Raw genomic sequence first — 6,104 nt, 5'->3', positions numbered from 1 at the left:
CCGGGCTTGGTGGCAGGCACCTGTAGTCCCAGCTACTCGGGAAGCTGAGGCAGGAGAATGGCAAGAACCCAGAGGGCGGAGCTTGCAGTGAGCGGAGATCGCGCCACTGCACTCCAGCCTGGGCGACAGAGCGAGACTCCGTCTCAAAATAAATAAATAAAAACATAAATAAATAAAAATAAAATAAAATTCTAAGCCCCTCAACCATCTGAGTGGACCCCTCCTCTGGGCCAAGGGCATTCCCTAGTTAATCTGAAAAACTAGTTCAGGCCATGATGGGAAGGGTCAGATGTGGAGGAGTAGGGGTTGGACATGCCTCATTATATTCTCCTCCCTTTGGGAATTCAGGCCCACCTGACCATCATTAATATCAACACAGACTTTAAGACTGACGAAGCCAGGCCAGGTGTGGTGGCTCATGGCTGTAATCCCAGCACTTTGAGAGGCCATGGCGGGTGGATCACTTGAGGTCAGGAGTTCGAGACCAGCCTGACCAACATGGTGAAAACCCATCCCTACTAAAAATACAAAAATTAGCTGGGCGTGGTGGCGGGCGCCTGTAATCCAAGCTACTTGGGAGGCTGAGGCAGGAGAATTGCTTAAACCTAGGAGGCGGAGGTTGCAGTGAGCCAAGATTGCACCACTGCATTCCAGCCTGGGCGACAGAGCGAGACTCCATCTCAAAATAACAACAAAAAAAGACTGACAAAGCTGACTCTTTGTAGCAATGATACCAAATTCTAGCCTGTTTCTAGTAGAGCATTATGTGACTGATAAAGGCCCTGAAGGAAATTGAAGTATTTTACCCCAAATTATATTTCCTTGCTGTATCTTAAAACAATCCTGCAAGGCTGCCTATTGTGGGGGAAATCCACATTCTGAAGATAGTCTCCTTGCTTTGCTAGGCCTTTTTCCTGATCCAGGAGAGAATCAACTCTGATAATAAATAAATAAACAAACAAACAAACAAAAACCATTTACAGGCCGGGCGTGGTGGCTCACTCCTGTAATCCCAACACTTTGGGAGGCTGAGGCAGTCGGATCACCTGAGGTCAGGAGTTCGAGACCAGCCTGGCCAACATGGTGAAACCCCGTCTTAACTAAAAATACAAAAATTAGCCAGGTGGGGGTGGTGGGCGCCCGTAATCCCAGCTACTTGGAGGCTAGGGCAGGAGCTTCAACCCAGGAGGCAGAAGTTGCACTGAGCTGAGATTGCACCATTACACTCCAGCCTGGGCAACAGAGGGAGGCTCCATCTCAAAAAAAAAAAAAAAAAAAAAAAAAAAAACCTCCAGGGGCTAATTTTGAAGGAAACCAGGCTCAGAGACCCACATGTGGATCCTACTGCTCTGGGGCAGTTAGGAAGAGTGAGCCCACCACTACTGGGCCAAAGTCAGGATGACGCAAGCTGGACCTTCAGACAGGTTGTTACTCGAGATCACCTTCGGAACAAGACATGCAGCCCTGCACCCCCTTGCACCCTTCTGCATCCTCCTGCACCACCCCCACATGTTTCCCACACCAAGTTTTCCTTCCAAAACCTCTCACTCAGCCCAGAAGACAGAGGGTCTCTTGGAGGCATGAGCCCAGCCATGTCCCATCGGCTGGCATTTGTTTAATAAACGGCTTTCCTTCCACCACACCTCGCTTCTCGTGTTTTTGGTCTTTGAGCAGCCACGCTTGAGCTGGTTGCAGATCTGGTGCCTTGTGTGAGGCACTGTGTTGTGAGTGGCTCAGCCTGTGTGCCTGGTTTCCAATGAAGGCAGAGATCGGCCACAGCAGTCCCAGGATTTACCCACTCTTGCTGTCAGGCAGGACAGCAGCCGCTTGAAAATGCCAGCTGCTCATGGCCGGCTGACCCCAGGGTTAGGACCTTAGGGAATTCCTAGTGGCTGCCGAGACTGCCTTTGTCTTGGGGATTTTCCCCTCCCTCTCCTTCATGACATCAGCATCTCTCATGCTGTGCTGGTGGGAGGGAAGCAGCAGGTGGGATGTGAACTGAAGTGCACCTGGAAATCCTCTGCGTCTGCCATCTGGGGCTCTAGCCGTCTAGAGCTAGTATTGGTAGTCTGTGGTGCCACCTGGGTCTCTGCCATCTGGACCTAGCGCAGGTCACTCTGTGGTGCCGCCTGGGTCTCTGTGCCATCTGGACCTAACGCAGGTCACTCTGTGGTGCCGCCTGGGTCTCTGTGCCATCTGGACCTAGCGCAGGTCACTCTGTGGTGCCGCCTGGGTCTCTGTGCCATCTGGACCTAGCGCAGGTCACTCTGTGGTGCCACCTGGGTCTCTGTGCCATCTGGACCTAGCGCAGGTCACTCTGTGGTGCCGCCTGGGTCTCTGTGCCATCTGGACCTAACGCAGGTCACTCTGGTGCCGCCTGGGTCTCTGTGCCATCTGGACCTAACGCAGGTCACTCCGTGGTGCCGCCTGGGTCTCTGTGCCATCTGGACCTAACGCAGGTCACTCCGTGGTGCCGCCTGGGTCTCTGTGCCATCTGGACCTAACGCAGGTCACTCCATGGTGCTGTCTGGGTCTGGGACAGGACCTCGGGACTTCGCTCCAATCTCCCCTCTGTTTGGAGGGATCTGTTTGGAGGGCTGTGTCTACATTGGATCTGTTTGTGTTTGTGTCTCTGTTTAGTGTTGCACCCCCCTCTGAGGGTGCTTAGGCACAGTCTGCATCCCAATGGCCAAGACTAGGTCCATCTGGTTGTCAGAAAGTAGCAAGATAGGCTGCCCCTCTCCTCACTAGGTGTATTTGTACATTTTCATGCTGCTGATAAAAACATACCTGAGACTAAGAAGAAAAAGAGGTTTAATTGGGCTTACAGTTCCACATGGCTGGGGAGACCTCAGAATCATGACGGGAGGTGAAAGGCACTTCTTACAAGGTGGTGGCAAGAGAAAATGAAGAAGATGCAAAAGCAGAAACCCCTGATAAAACCATCGGGTCTCATGAGACTTATTCACTACCTTGAGAACGGTGTGGGGGAAACTGCCCCCATGATTCAAATTACCTCCCACCTTCTCCCTCCCACAACTTGTGGGAATTATGGGAGTACAATTCAAGATGAGATTTGTGCTGTTATGACCGTCCTTGAAGATTTCCCTGAACCAGTTAACATTGTCTCTGATTCAGCGTAGGTAGTACATGTTGCTCACAACAATTGAAACTGCCTTAATCCAATTTCTGCCTGATGATGACCTATTCTTTCTTTTTCAAAGGTTTCAGTCTGTGCCCAGAGCAAGGTCTTCTCCTTTCTACATTACTCACATTTGGGCCCACACACCCCTCCCTGGACTCCTCTCGCAGCAAATGCTAGAGCTGATACATTAGTTACTCCTGTTTTTACAGATGCAGGTGGAGGAGTAGAGTCTTCTCTAAACTCCCCCAGGGAAAGGGAGACTCCCTTTCCCGGTCTGCTAAGTAGCAGGTGTTTTCCCTTGACACTAACACTACCGCTAGACCACGGTCTGCTTGGCAATGGGCATCTTCCCAGACGCTGGTGTTACCGCTAGACCAAGGAGCCCTCTGGTGGCCCTGTCCGGGCATAACAGAAGGCTCGCACTTGTCTTCTGGTCACTTCTCACCATGTCCCCTCAGCTCCCATCTCTGTATGGCCTGGTTTTTCCTAGGTTATGATTATAGAGCAAGGATTATTATAATATTGGAATAAAGAGTAATTGCTACAAACTAATGATTAATGATATTCATATATAATCATGTCTGTGATCTAGATCTAGCATAACTCTTGTTGTTTTATATATTTTATTATACTGGAATAGCTCATGCCCTCAGTCTCTTGCCTCGGCACCTGGGTGGCTTGCTGCCCACATCTCCCCCCTTTTTATTAACTAGGATTGCCATCGCCATCATTGCTTGTCATTGACTTCGGACTTGTTTTCGGACTCCTTGGAGGCATCTGCAGACTAAAAGGAGACAACATAAGCATACCAATACTAATAATGCCAGTGACAACAATGATCCTCCAAGGGGTTTGATCCATTTAAAGGGATTGAGATCAGATAATTCTTTAGTTATTCCTTCAAAAATGTCTGAGCCAGGAACAGTGGATGAATGAGCTTGTGAAGCCTCAAAAATTTGCTCTTTAAGTTTTGAAATATCCAAGGTTAAGTTATCATCCCAGGCTTTTAAATGTCTTGAGACCTTTTCCCAGCTATGTTGATCTTTATTATAAGCATAAGGCATTATGCAATAGTCAGAAGTATTCCAATCACACTGTAATTGCATAAGGTGTTCCAAATTCATAACTCTGTCTCTGAGCCACATTACACTTTGATGGAGATCATTAATTTGATTGGCTAATTTTTTATCAATTTGAGCCTGAGAATTCCAAAGTCTGGAGGAGTTTTTCTGCCATGCTTTAACATATTGAGCGGTTTGAACAGAATTGTGCATGGCAACTCCAGCAGTTGCTGCTGCAGTAACTGCAATTAGACCTGCAATGACGGCAATAAGAGTAAAAATAAATCTCTTTGTTTTTTTGAGGATAACTTTAAGAACTTCATTGACTATGTGAATGGGGGGGGAAGACTCCCAAGGACGATGTAGAGAAACTGGTATCCATACCTCCTCCCTAGCCCTTACCAAGAGAATACTTGTAGTGGGATTGAAAGTAGCATCAATGCATGTGAACAGCTGACAGTTATCACATTCTACAGTTTGTGTACTGGGAATGATAATTATATTTCCAACCAACAGCATGTAAGGGGGTTTGACACAGCTCCTGATGGGTATCACCTATTCAGATATCAAGGTGATGTTGAATGTGTGTGTTTTGGTATTAGTGTGAAGGAGTTGATAGGTAGTGTTCCGTATCCTTATTCCTATCATAGCTGCAGCAATTTCCATAATTCAGGATGTTCTGGGGTAACAATGGGATGAATCATTTTTGGTGTGGGGGAACAATGCCTGCGTCCATCCATTTAAATGGGTAAGGAGACACCCATTGTCTCAACCTGTATGACTGCCATCCATCCTCTATATAATCTTTTTTCTTCCCTTTCTTTTTTTTCTTGAGATGGAGTCTTGCTTTGTTGCCCAGGCTGGAGTGCAGTGGCGCGATCTCGGCTCACTGCAAGCTCCGCCTCCTAGGTTTACGCCATTCTCCTACCTCAGCCTCCCGAGTAGCTGGGACTACAGGCGCCCACCACCACGCCCAGCTAATTTTTTGTTTTTTAGTAGAGACGGGGTTTCACTGTGTTAGCCAGGATGATCTTGATCTCCTGACCTTGTGATCCACCCGCCTTGGCCTCCCAAAGTGCTGAGATTACAGGCGTGAGCCACTGTGCCTGGCCCATCCTCTATATAATCTAACAAATAATTAAACTCAGAGCATTTTGTATTTTGGGTGGAGCAATTTCGCCAATAGTGCCCTTTTGGAGCCCAGTCAATAACAACACCCGTAGGTAGGGTTTGGAACAGTATGGCTTTTGGAGTATTATAATCATTTCATACGATTGAATTTAGTTAAAAAAAGAAAAAAAAGGCCCCTTTGTAGGTTTCTTGGAGCAGGCTGGCAGTCCTTTTGTTTCTCAGAGTGCCTCATCCTTGGAGTTATAATGCAATTTCCGTCGCTGGGAGGGAACCCACGCGAGTTGTTGTCCTTTTCCTGGGGAAACACAAGCAAAACCCCTAGCCCAAGTTATGACTCTGTCTAATTCCCATTTGTTGGTTTTTGCGTCCTTTCACCATACCCGCATTTGTTTTTGCAGATCAAATTTGTTTCCAGTGAAATGTGGTTCTGCGGCTGTAAAGTTTGGTTTCTTGCTGGGTTTAAGAAAGCTCGTGTAAAAAGAGGCAGGTTTAACTGAGCGTGAGGAGTGGTGACATCCCCCTTTGTTTTAGTGTCCTGCTTTCAAAGTTGATCTTTGAGTGTTTTATTGGCTCGTTCCACCGAGGCATGTCCTCAAGAGTTACAGGGGATGCCGGTTGTGTGAGCAATTGCCCATGTCTGAGTGAACTTTTTAAAAGCAGCACTAGTGTAGCCGGGGCTGTTATCAGTTTTCAGTTTCTCGGGACAGCCCATAACCGAGAAACAGGAATGCATACGTCGTTTACCATGAGCTGTACTTTCCCCTGGG

Source organism: Pan paniscus, chromosome 1 (genome assembly GCF_029289425.2).
Source record: "Pan paniscus chromosome 1, NHGRI_mPanPan1-v2.0_pri, whole genome shotgun sequence".
Taxonomy (NCBI): Eukaryota; Metazoa; Chordata; class Mammalia; order Primates; family Hominidae; genus Pan; species Pan paniscus.
The sequence above is the reverse complement of the archived record's forward strand: the minus strand, read 5'-3'. Positions refer to the sequence as shown.